The following is a 14,032-nucleotide window of genomic DNA, read 5'->3' on the forward strand; positions in this document are numbered from 1 at the left end:
CTAATGTCAATGAACTGAAAACAACGAAGTGTGTGGCAGTAATCCTGAGCTACCAAAACACAACTTGATCCATACAATAAATTATTAAATATTTAACACAAACACGGTGACACAGTACATGCCAGGATATTTTTTTACAGGTCCTGATCTTTTTGTCCAGCAAGACACGAAAGAAAGATGAAAATAATTAGAAAATTGTCTCAACAAAATTCCAATCCTCAAAAGGCAAACTAAACCAAGGTGTCAATGTAATCTTTAGAGACCTCTACAGCCTCAAAAGTGAGACAACCCAATATAGCTTTGAGCCAAAGCTTGTGAAATATGAAGTGATGCTTTTAATATCTAACACTGAAACTCAGTCAGCCAATAAATGCTGTGCAGAAGCTTCATTAACTATTATGTCATTTTCCTAAACTGCATAATTTTATATGACTTAACACAAGAAATAAGTCATATGGATTTGGAATGACGCGAGGATTCGCAAATGACAGAAGTTCAATTTTTGGGTGAACTAAGCCTTTAAGGATCTCAAGTACAGCATAAGGGCCACACAGGCCGAGTCTTTTCTTAGTCCTCTCAATACGCCCTCTTCTCTATGGCAATATTCAATAGCTGCATCAGCCTATCTGGACACATGCATATTACCCAGTCGAGTCATTACACTTTATATGCCCTTGGCATTAATTGAGAGAGCTAATGCCATTTCATAGATATCCTTTAGTCGAGACCTCTTTTGTGCTGGACTCCTTTTGTATATTGCAGTTTTGTGCTGAGCCTCAGACAAGAATGAATCCCCCAGAAGCCTCTATTCCACCTGGGTATCTACGCCTGAGGGAGACCGTTGTCCCAAAGTCCCCTTCACGGTGTGCGTTCACAGCGTAAGGGTGGGTTTCTATTAAAGTCTCTCGCACACTTGGTGAAACGGCAGAGTCAAGTACCGAGGACAAGTACACTACAGAACAAGACTATAAAAATTGTTTTACTACTCATATCTACTGCTATAAAATACTGAGTAAGTGCTTGCACACACTACACACAAAATATGTATTATATATAATTATATGATATATTATTGAAACATTATTATTTATTAAAACTATTATATTTATTATACATTATCATTCATAATATTGTATTAATACATTTACATCATTATATTTGTTAATTAATAGGAATATATTGAATGTTAATATATTCATATGTATTAATATTAATATATTTTAATATATTTATTATTATTATTATTAAAAATACTACTACTACTACTACTACTACTAATAATAATAATAATAATAACAACATTTAACAGTATTATTATTAGTAATAGCAGTAGTACTAGTCGTATTAATATTATTAATAATGTTGTATTAATATTCATATATTTTATTGAATTAAATGTCAATATGGTGGTACATAAATGCTATAGTATAGCTGAATTTTATTAAAACTGTGCAAACATTCAAAACATAATCCTTTTAAATACAAATACAGTTTTACGTTTACATACAGTTTCCTAAAGCATAATTTTAAGCAACATTTTAGTAAAAATTGCCCCTTTTAACATTCTAATATGCACATTTCTGGTCTTATTGAGCAAGATAATAAAAAAAAAACTTAAGTCGTTTCTCTATCCATCTTCTAATAGGTACTGTCTCTAAAAATGGTTAAAATTGTTACTCTAAAACTAGGTGACATGTACAGCCTTTCTGATAAGACGGTTCACTGTGTTCCTCACTATTGTAAGTTGTTTGGGATAAAAGTGTCTAATGCCTGTGAATGTAAAAGATTCATCAATGCACATTATTATTCTTTTTTTTTAAGTGTTTTTTTTCCAACAATCGGAAAGTTGTAAGTAATAAATTTCACTGCTTTTAAAACTGCTTTAAAAAAGCCGCAACGTCAATGTGTTCTTCTATATATAAAAAGGAAGAGAGACGAGCAGGAATTCTTGACACCTCTATGCTTGCAGAGGTTCCTTTTCAAGCCCTTCAAGTCTTAATCCAGCAAAAATGCTCCTTCAGAAATTCAAAGGCACGTCGCAGATTTGAATATCTCCTCAGCTCTGTACCTCCCCCCTGCAGAGAAGAATAGATAGTGATATCTCGTGCTTTATACCTTCACTGCTGAGGTATTAGGGAAGTGAGGGATACTGCTGTGATGTCACAGACAGCTCTCACCGAGTTAAGATAGAGGGGAATTAACCGATAGATCAAATCCCCCAACCTTGTGGGAGAAATCGCAGAGCGCTAACTAATCTGCAGCTCAGATTTTTCTGCAGGAAGAAGATTGAGTCTCGCCTTGTGATGTGTCAGAAATCAAATAGATCCCGTTAATTACATTACACTTAAATGATTCACGGGTTGCCCACGCCTCGAGTTTAATCCCATGGTTAAAAATCTGCTCATAATGTTTCTCAGTCATGACACAGAAAATGCATGCGGGTGTAATGTATAAACTGTATTCCACAGTACTCGATTTGACACTTCCCTCTTGCTGTAAAAGAATGTAATCACCCGCGATATTATAGTTACATAGAGTTTAACAGGAAGAATCAATATGAACTTGACAATGATAAAGCAGTGCATGAGGTCATAAACCTTTATTCACCAAAAAAAACCACTATTTCCTGTAAATACTTCCTAGTCTACTTTACTCAACCATTTTAAGCAGTTTATTAAACCCAGAAACTCAATATTTGGCCTAACACACAGCATTTCTCAACTGGGCAACATAGCTAAATGTATATTTTAGAACTATATGGCCCGGTTTCCAGACACAGTTTAGCTTAAACCAGGTATGCCTTGGTTGAATTAAGATATTTATCTCGCTTTTATAAAAGTGCTTTAGAAGGATACATTACTGGTGTGCATCTCGAGACAAAACAATGGCACTGATATATTTCTAGCTGCCTTGTCTGTGAAACCGGGCCTATATTATTCAACGGTCTTATTTCAATATTTTTGTCTTTACAGTAGGGCTGGGCGATAAATCGACTTTATCGATTTACTCGAATGTGTAGTTTACATCGATTTATTTGAATGAAAATCGTGTTTCTCTTTAACATCCTCTGGGCTCCCGTAGTTCCGAATGGGCTCAGCCCTTCCCCCGCGCATTTCCATTAGAGATACACAAACAACATGGCAGCGAGCGGGGAAGAACACGTTTCCAATCAGGGCTTGAATATCTTCGCGGGATTGCGCATAATTTAAGTAATTCCCGCAAATCTATCTTTAATAATGCGAGAAATTCCCGCACGACATGTATTTGCTTCATTTCAAATATAGTTTAGTGATAAATTCTCAAACGCGAACAAATGACATGTGAAACAGGCTGTCTTTATTCTCACAATCAGCAACGGTCTCCGTCTCTCGCATCGGCGTGGCATGCGTCACACTGGTCTTATTTACACTTGCTCGAGTGAATGCAACGCGCGCAGATAATAAGCTGACATCAACTGATATAATTTTAAATTCAGTTCCATTTAGAGCCATATTGTTAACTGTTTGAACGTATGAGTGCATGTTTCTTCATGTTTTGCGCGAGAATAATGTTATGCGCAGCGTATTTCCCCAGAAACTGTACGTACAATAGTGGTGAGCGCAGGGATACACCGAAGTTTCTGCAGTCGAAAATGGCATTATCTGTCCGAAAATGTCTGCCGCCCTGTCTCTCCCGCCAGTCCTCGCGCTCACTCTCACTCCGCCATCAAGGCGATAGTGTCAACCTGTCATAGCAACAAATAAAAACTAATGAATACAACAAGAAAATCTTAAAAGCCAGCGGACAGAAACATTGACACGAAAGCTGTATGTGATACGCGACCGCGCGTAACCGCGCTCTATTGACGCCCGCGCGTTGTAAAACTGAGCTCAAAACTTTGTTTATGCAACAGATTCTCATATAAATCAGCGGAATGATCTGATGATGTAGTTTTCTCTAGCCCATGTCCTGAAGCGCATTTCAATCCCGTTTACAAGTACAGACCCACTGCCACAAACCCTGTTGTTTTCATTAAAATGATACCATACCATATGATTTTTTTAAAGCACTGCTTAGTTTGTAACTTGACTACTGTTATGCATATAATAATTGTAGAACTTCACATTATATAGGTAATTGGTAAAAAGTTAGATTTGATTCCTTTGCAAAAAACTAAAGGAATAATTTAAGTTTTAAAATATGTCAAATTTCCTCATTACTGTGTTTAAGTTAAGTTTAATATTAATACAATTGTATAAAAAAAATGTGTTGTTTAAAATAAAACGGATGTGTCAAAATTGATTCCCCCCCAAATCTTGAAATCCCCCATTGCTAATCATGTAAGGGGGGAATTCCCCCCATAATAAAAAACGAAATTCAGGCCCTGCCAAGAAAGGCAGTGTCATCCGTAATTTGGAATTGGTTCAGTTTTGCGGCATCAGAAGCAGAACAAACAACACCCCGCTGCAAAGTGTGTTTGAAGTCTGTTGCTAGCAAAGGTAGAAGTACGACCAATTTACCGCAGCACCTCAAACAGAAAGATCGATTTATATCGTATATCAGATTTTTATGTGAAAAAATCAGGGATTTTTTTAGGCCATATCGCCCAGCCCTACTGTACAGCATATGGTTAGTTAAAATATACCATACACGTGTCCTATGGTGACACAGCAAAAATGTATTAAAACAACTTCTACTAATAATACTGTATATGAATATTATTTACATTTATAATATAGAATAGCATAAGAGAGGTTTATCTTCATTGTTAGTTTTTTTATGCTACATTCTTGCTACATTTTACACCAAACAACACAATTACACATGTATTTATATTTATGCATTTGGCAGACGCTTTTATCCAAAGCGACTTACATTGCACTATACTACACTTTTTTTTACACATTTGTCAACTACAACTGTGTGCACAGTATATTGTATATCTACAATTGTTTAAAAAGTGTTTTTCTTAAATTAACAAAATACTATTAAGAAGTCTCTTGTCTTAAAGGGATAGAGCAACAGAAAATAAAAATTCTTCATCGTTCATTGCAATTATGTCACTGTATGTCTCTATCTTCGGTAAAACACAAAAGATGATATTTTGAAGATCGTTGGTAACCAAACAAAATTGGTCCCCATTGACTTCTATTGTATGAACTCAAAACCACTTTTGAGACATTTATCTCTTCTTTCAAGTTTCATTAGAAATATATGTTTTGAACAGCATTAGGATGAACAAATGATGACAATTTTATTTTTGCACTGTCCCTTTAACACTCTCATAGTAGCAGGCTGCAGAATAAGGAGGGATTCTAACACCAGTTAAATGAAACGGTCTTTAGAAAACGTAATGCACATCATACCAAATAAGAACTCACAAATATATTGTAAACATTCAATATATATTGCCCCGTACTGTTGGTGTCTAATAGAGCTTGCACACAGTAAACCGCACAGAGCTGAAAGGAACTCAAGCCTCCTTCCTCAACCTGTGCATCCCTCAGAACACAGCACAGTTCCTGCTGACTTAGCTGTACAGATGCTTTGGATGAGTGAACGCGATCGTCCCGGGAAAGTGTGTCAGGCAAGCATATTTGTTGTGGAAAGGACAAGCCAAGATCTATCCCAAACAGATGACAAAACAGACCCAAGGTGAACACGCAGTCAAAACACGCCTGATGTCTACAGCATTTACATTTTAGCAGATAAAACAGACTTTCCAAGCAGCAGGACACACCTTCTTCCCTCACACCCCGCCGGGTTCAATCTGGCCATCGCTGCGGTCACAACTCTCCGGATCGGAGGCCTTTGCCAGCGAGTGTGTGGGAGGGCCTCAGCGTACACTGAACAAGCTTTCAGTAAAATCTTTTTGAGCTTCTAGTAAAATCTCTTGTGAGGTTGTAGGTTTTATTAAAATACATTTGCACGGAAATGGCCGTACCCTCTCCGGTGATGCTGCGATAAGCAGGGCGAGGCCGAGGGTAAAATGCTGCATCATGCATGGTTGTGCGTTATGGCACGTGACCTGCAGGCACACTCCTATCTTGGTGGTGTGGGGAGGGGATGGGATGGGCGTAAAGGAAAGTGATAGCCTGGTAGGAGAACCTGACCGGAGCCTTATGCCATAGTGACACTCAGCGGATTATGTCTAAATAAAGCCTCAGCACCGCATGAATCACTCTGCAACTGATCCCACTGCTCAATGAGAGAGAGAGAGAGAGAGAGAGAGAGAGAGAGAGGCCATTTAAGAAAAAAGAGAAGGAAGCAAAAATGTAAAGTGGAGAAGGCGTTCATCAGTAGAGTGCCGTGGCTTAGTCTAAGAGGCTTGAATAATCAGTGGTTAAGCTGTCAGCCCTTCTCTTGCACCACCTTACAAACTCCTGTGTGCTTTTAATCAAACAAAAACGCTGAGATCCAGTCATATTGCCAAGACAGAGCCAGAAGACAGGCTTCACAGTCTCTTTAAGATGTATTGTGACATATTACATTTCTTGCGTCGCACAGGTGCGAGATGTAGAGTACATTTAGCCAATAAGCATCTTCTTTGTGTTCCATGGAGGAGAATAAGTCATACAGAAGAACCCAAGGAAGAGTAAATAATGAAATAATTAGTTGTTCCTGTTTTGTTTTCCTATTAAAAGGAATAGTTCACCCAAAAATGAAATTTCCAAACTAGCATCCAGTATCTGTACGCTAAATTAACATGCTAACATATTAATAGCTTTGAATTTTGCGTGCCTTATGTAAGGGATAATGTACAGGCAGCCGGTTGTTATCGCAGAAAAAAGCCCAGACAGTGTGATCAGGACCTGACGCGTAAGCGGTTATTACACGTCTACTTGCCACATGAGAATAAAACTGGACATGAAATGTGAAATATTTTGTTAGCTCATTTTTTCCGAATACAGACCTTCTGCGAGGAAAAGCCTTTTACTTTCGGTTTTAAGGTAAGAAACGACATTCAGATGTCACGAACAGGCAATTTGGTTTAATCGTTTGTAAATATAATGTCATACATGTTATTAAAAGATAAATTTACGTTTAATTTGTCCAAAAAAAAATGTCAAAATGACTTGCTGCATCCGGGTTACCGTGTGTTATTAGTTTTGAGTGGTCGTTATCTGGGAATAGCGAACCTGCAAATGTCGCGACTGGCCAATCTGAATCAAGCATTCCAACGAGCCGTGTAATAAGCCATAATATCATACGACTACTAGCCATGAGACAATGAATTTCAAAGTTATCGACATGTTGCCATTTTTGAAATTACTTCCTGGATGTTTTTGTTGTGGTGTCAATATTGCTAAACAAACACAAAGATAAAAAGATTTTAAAAATTTCTCTCGCACACCTATCATTTCACTTCAGAAGACAAACCTGTAAAGGCATGGATTAAGAGTTAATAAAACTAAGGTGCATAAGGTCATACTGACTAAACTATTTTCACACAAAAAAAAAACTATTTCCTGTAAATACTTCCTAGTCTACTTTACTCAACCATTTTAAGCAAAAATAAAAATTATTAGACGAAAATAATTGTCAATTTTTCGGAATTTACTATTTATAGGTGTGTGTTTAAGTAAAATGATCATTGTTGTTTCATCCTGTGAACTAGTGAAAATACTTCTCCAATTTTCAAAAGAAAATATTGTTTTTATTTGCATTTATATGCAGAAAATTGAAACAAACATGGTCAAAATAACAAAAAGATGCAATGTTTGCAGATCTTGAATACTGCAAAGAAAACAAGTTCATATTCATGTTTAAACAACATGATGGTGTAAGAATATCGTTTTACAACTTCTTTTACAACATCTTTGCATACTGTCAGTCTTTCACATTGCTGTTGGGTGACTTTATATCATTCCTGAGGTTTCTGTTGAAATTGAAATAGACATGCCGAAATACCGATCAGCGGCAAAACTGGAGTGATCTCTTAATTTTTTCCACTACTGTAAACTAACCCACTGGAGTTGTTGTTGTAATGGGTTACTTTTACTGTATACTGGATGTATGTGCTTTTTGGAGCTTAACTAAAGTGCAAATTCTCAGAAAGGCTGTTTCCATCTCTCCCCCAAGAAAACACAAAGGCAGCACTAACTTGCAACCGCATGCGTTTCCAAACGTAGTATATAGCCTGGACTCCAGGAGTGATTAAAGTGGATCATTGACAGATTAACAACAGGATGACCTGACTTAATCAAACAGCCAGCAGTATCAACTGGGCTTACGTGACCCACAGATCTGCGAATTCAGAGAAGCCTGCGATGTTTCCCTAACCTTTCCCAGCACATCTCCACTGCATCATACATTGGAAACAATAAAAATAGCAGCACCACCCAGCCAAGCATTAACAACGACATCAGCGGGGGTCCAGGGCCCTCCCCGCCCCCCCCGAGCATCCTGGCTCCTGATTGATCTCACGGACCATCGGCGGGTTAAATTACACTGCAGAGTGGTTTTGCGAAGAGACAAAGGGCCCGGGATTTCACAGGCCGTAATTCTTTCCGGCCTTTACTTTGAAAAGGTGCAGCGTTCAATTTCAGCCCCCGGCAACACTTTGCATTCGCTTATGAGTTATGACACAGGCGTGACGTTTTCAACTTACTCTACGGACATGCGGAGGAGACCTGCGTACCAATAAAAAGGATGGGAGAAAGCTGACTCTCTGGTAGCACCAAGCGCCTGTAATGGAGAAATTTAATACTGTAAATAAAAGCCGTCCCTTTCTCTGAAGTCAAGCTGGCTTCTTTCCACATCCTAATCTGATGTAGGCCTACATTTTAGTTTGGATCTCAGTCCGAAGTGATATCCAGACTCCCGTAGCTTTCTGGCAAATAGGGTATAGGCCAATAGCAGAGGCCTTTTGATACCGCAACTCTGCCGAACCAGCAACTCGGAAGCCAGGACAGCATGAGATCCGGAGGAAAAAAAAACAAGCCAAAGCACAAAAAGACCAGCTGCTTCTAGATCACGGGCGTCAGCGGAAAAAACATGTCTTGTTAGTGAGAATATAATTGAACTCGTCTGGCAAGTAATGGCTTTTCCCAAAACTTCATGCATCCGTTTTGCGCTGATGAAAATGTAGCGCGAGGTAAATATGCAACTGAAAGTAATCTAAAGTGGTTTAGTAAAAATAAGTCGTCATCGATGACATTTCCAATTTACTCTAATTTAAGAATCTGCCTATATTTGTAATCATACTATATGTGATAAACTGGATTTGATTTTTTACACAGCTTTCAGATGAGTCCGTGAGCGCACGTCTAAAATAGACATCGATATGCTAAAATGCAGAGCCAATGAAACGACTTTCTTATCCAAGAACCAAGTGGATCTAAATGTAACGGCTCTTTATAAATCGAGCGTTTCGACTGTCGCTCTCTGAAAGTGTTTATGTTGCAGTAATGCCAGTATTTGTGCAGCGATTTAGCAATGATATAAAATCAGCAAAATAAAACGCTGAGTTGTTTTTCAGTAAACATAGAAGCCATTAAATGAAGACATTCAATGCCCTCCCCGAAAGGATAAATTATAATCAGGGTCGAAAACGTCTAGCGCAAAATAAGCGTAAAATTGTGCCAAATATGCATGAAATTGGCTTTTTATGCTAGTATATAAAAGTTGGCCCTGTAACTATATTAAGAACTGCAACAAAAACATGATTTATATAAGTTTTAATAACATTATGCTACAATGTGTGTGACCCATATTCAAGAAATTAAAACTTCATAAGATTTTTACCCCATTTTTTCAATCGAATATGATATTAACATGTTTGTTAGAGTTTTACCGGAAGATGGAGACTGTTTCATGTATGCAGCGAATGATGCAATGACACTAAGATACAAGAAAATAAAATTAAGAGAAAAAATAAATAATCCCACTGTCATGGGAGGGAATATATTTATTTTTTGATAAACAAATGTGCAAAATACAGTTTCATGGCTGGTAAGAGATGAAGGGTACATTTGTAAAAACGAATAATAAAAAAAATCATGTTTTTATTATGATTTATTTATTGTGTCGTGTTATTATTACTTAAACAAAACAACCCAACCAGGTTTGATTGATGTTAAATAAAAAAAACAGGATTTTCTCTGTTATTTGTTTTTGCAAATGAACTCTTCAAATATCCCCGGCTAGTTAATTTCTCTAACTCACTTGCCACTGCCAGGTGATGGCGCTGGTTATGATAGTCTGTAACTAAAGAAAATGTGAGCTAAGTCGAGAGACAAGCAAATGTGAGAAAACAATGCAAAAATAATCAATTATCAATTAAACATGCCGTATGCACCCCGTGGCTTTATTGAAATCCACTTTACAAGGACTGCCAGGACACAGGGTGCTATATAACCAGATAGATCAATGCTCGGTTCTTAAAAGGGTGTTAAATAAAGAACAGAAAAAATCAAGTCCTGCCATGTTCCTGTAGCACATCTGTGTTCGCTAAAGATCTGATTATTGTTTGATCAATCTCTTCTGTGCCCCACTGTTGGATACAGGCCAGCGTGGAAGTAAAGGAAAAATAGTGTTAATGAAGACACTTGTTCTGAATTTACATACTGTACCTAATCAATACTTTTACTGACCTCAGATCATTTCCTTCAACAACTCAAAACTGCTTGATAAAGTGACTCTTTATCCTGTCTAAGGTATGGACACAGAGCTGATCAAATATACAGGTATAATGTGCTTGTAAGAATGACAATTGCTGAGATGCTGTTAATCAAACAGATAAGAAAATGTGTGTGGCCAAGCGCTAAAGCTGTGAATTGGAGTTTCAAACCTTGTCGAACATTGGACTGTATTGATGGTTGTATGCAGCACTTATTTACATCCCCAGGCTGTCAAACAGGACCACTTTGTTTTATTTGCTATATGGGCTATAAATCCGTAGGCCTGACACATACAGTATCTTACGCAAATGCTTCTAGGCCGATTCCCGATATTGCTATGTTGTGCTCGCCGACATACTCCAACAAACCGCACCACAGTATTCACACTTTTTTGGGAAAATTCAAAACAACAAATCAATCACTTAATGGGAATACTAAAAATATTCAAATAGGAGAAAGTATTTAAACACTAAAGCCCGGTTTCACAGACACAGCTTAGCTTAAACCAGGACTATGCCTTGGTTGAATTGGCATATTTAAGTCCCTTTTATAAAAATGTCTTAGAAAAAAAACATGTGTGCATCTTGAGACAAAACAATGGCACGGACATATTTTAAGATGCCGGGGCAAGTTATTTTCAGTTAAGACAGCTCAAACATTCATTTTAGTCTGGGACTAGCCTTAAGACTCAACTGTGAATCCAGGCAATATAAAAATATAAAACAATATAAAAATACAATACGCAGAACAGTGTGCATGCAACGCGTTGACTAAGCATTTAAGTACTTCACTCTTAAAAATAAAGGTGCTTCACGATGCCATAGAAGAACCTTTTTCATCAAAATGGTTCCATAAAGAACCTTTAACATCCAAAGCACTTTTCTGTTTCACAAAAGGTTCTTTGTATTAAAAAAAGGTATGAAAGAGACGGTTCTTTAAAGAACCTTTGACTGAACGGTTCTTTGTAGAATCTAAATGGTTCTTCTATGGCATCGCTGTGAAGAAGCTTTTAAGCACCTTTATTTCTAAGAGTGTATTTTTGACACTATGGACCATGCAAATGCCCAAATTATATTCTAAAAAACTTGTATGATTCAATCAGTCCGTCCGATAGCTGTAGACAACAGTTTGTGCCAAATCTTGACGTCAGTGACCAAAGAAGCGCAAGAACCTTCTTGAAATATTTCCCTCAAGCGTATTAACACTAAAATACGGACATGCAAAAAATAAACACTGAAGTGTGTAAAACTACTTTGGTTTGTGACTCACAGCATCGATTTCTGTAGCTGCTGGGCATTACGGGACTTCAGAGGAGGCAGAGATGTTAGTTCACGCGGAGTGCTTACTTTCTTTATCTAAGTTTGGGCTAGAAAACAGTGACCTCACAGATTGTAATCCCTCATCTCTCTCCTCACGCCTGCCTTTGAGAGGAAGTGCCAGAGGGAAAAAACTTGAAAGCTAAGCACTATGAAGATGGGTGTGTGAGAACGAGCGAGAGAGCCCGCGTGTGTGTGTGAAGGAGAGAGAGCAAGGCATGCAAAGAGGAAAGAACATCTTTAAAGCACTAAAGCAGAGTCCCATTTAGCTCGTGTCTTACCTGCACAGAGTTGATGAGACGGGACGGTGAAGTGAGGATAGTCAAAGGGGTTGTAGGAGGAGGGTGCGGGCGGGTTGATCCGGCCGCTGACGGGTGGTCCGGGAGGGAGGAAGGAAGGATGGAGTGACAGGGAGCAGGGAGATGGGGAGGCCAGAGGGGGATATCGAGCACTAGTCCTCTTTTTTCTCTCGTCACCCCTCCGGCACAGAGGCAGACACCAGTACCTGCAGCCACTCAAATAACACTAAAGAAAGAATCCTCACATCCACACACGCTCCGGCAAGGGGAGGAAAGAGAGATAGCCCCTCCCGCTCCCTCCCGGGAGCCAATCGCGTGCGGAAATCACCGGCAGCGAATAGGAGAGCAGGCAGCCGGTGCCATGCCCTAGCCAATAAGTGCAATTGCTCATATCCATTTGGAATAATTAGTCAGAGAGCAGCATGGAGGTTCTCTTCTGAAGGACAGACAAACGTGCGCACTTACCCAATAAGTGTGATTTAAGACCGCAGCCGACATTAGAGTAATTAGATTGTGAGGTGCTTAACCTAGCAGAATAACTCGGCATGCTCCACTGCAGAAATGGCAGAGGCGCAGGCTACACCGGAAAGGGCTGCAATTAAGTTAAGCAGCCAGAAATGATACCCATAAAGAAAGAAAATGAATAAGAAATTCTGCCACCGTGATCAATGCGCACAATTATCACTATGGCATTTTGACACTTTGAGACTTCCCCGTATTAACAGTTTCACCGCATATAGCCGAAACCACAGAGGACCTATTTTTCTATCTTAAGATCGATATTCCGGCTCAGGTTCTGGCTTGTATAGTTATGTAGTTATAACTGATAAATAAATAAAAACAGCAGGAAAGGCTGATTAAATTATATTTACATTTATACATTTGCCAGACAATTTCATTCAAAGTGATAAAGTGCAAAAAAGATACACATTTTATAAGTAGGGCAATTCCGTGCAAATGTCAACAAAGATCAAGCTTTTACCAAAGGTTTTCACCACACTTTCCGTAATTGGGTCAGTGAATTGTCACATCCTTAACGCTCCATATTCCTCATAATTGGACACAGGAAAATTAAAGTAAAATAACTATTTTATGGTCTACGAAGAGCCAACCCTTCTCTATTTGTTGGGTATTGTTGCTTCTGGTTTGTACATTTTAATTCACAGAAATCCTGCAAAGTATGTAAAAAAAGTGCGTTCTTTTTCCGTCACATCAATACCGCATTCATTTTTTTCTCTTTTAAAATAGAAACTCGTGCTTAGACTGATAGTTTTCTGATGTCTGGACTCTTCGGGGGGTTCGGTAAAATGTGACCAGGCTAAAGTCTAAAAGTCTAATTTTGAGATAAGCATCAAAGTTTGATTTCAACCATTAATTCTACTATGATTTCAATCTTTGACATGGCCTTCCTCGATATTAAAGATATCAAGATTATATTTTCACAGAATTTACATGACCTATAATGGTTTTATATAGAAAAAAACAGTAAATAACCAAAAATGACTTCAGCTGGTTTTTCACAGGCATGTTCACAAATATAATTCAAATATATTCCTCACAGATGATTCGATATATTCATAATTAATACATTCTCTGAGATTTTATATTTCAAGTTTTGACTGAAAATGACATCCATAACACAGGAATTGCCCAGTACGCATGGTTTTTGTGGGAATCGAATGCTTTTGTTGCTAGCGACATGCTCTACCTACTGAGCAACAGGAACACAGATGTGGAGACAGATGTAATATTGACCTAATGTAATAATGTCCTGTTAACAAGCCACAACGAAGAGAGCTCAATACACTCTCAGTCT

The 14,032-nt window shown here is 38.2% G+C and overlaps 1 protein-coding gene across 1 annotated transcript in view; it reads right to left on the reverse strand.

Annotated features, from left to right (window-relative positions):
* pcbp3 (poly(rC) binding protein 3) overlaps nucleotides 1-12,455 on the reverse strand; it is a 51,490-nt gene extending 39,035 nt beyond the window's left edge. Inside the window, 1 exon segment of the mRNA XM_057336760.1 lies at nucleotides 12,199-12,455. The gene's annotated coding sequence lies outside the window, so the exon portion shown is untranslated.
* Nucleotides 12,456-14,032: the final 1,577 nt, after the last annotated feature.

Source organism: Triplophysa rosa, linkage group LG6, assembly GCF_024868665.1.
Source record: "Triplophysa rosa linkage group LG6, Trosa_1v2, whole genome shotgun sequence".
NCBI classification, from domain to species: Eukaryota; Metazoa; Chordata; class Actinopteri; order Cypriniformes; family Nemacheilidae; genus Triplophysa; species Triplophysa rosa.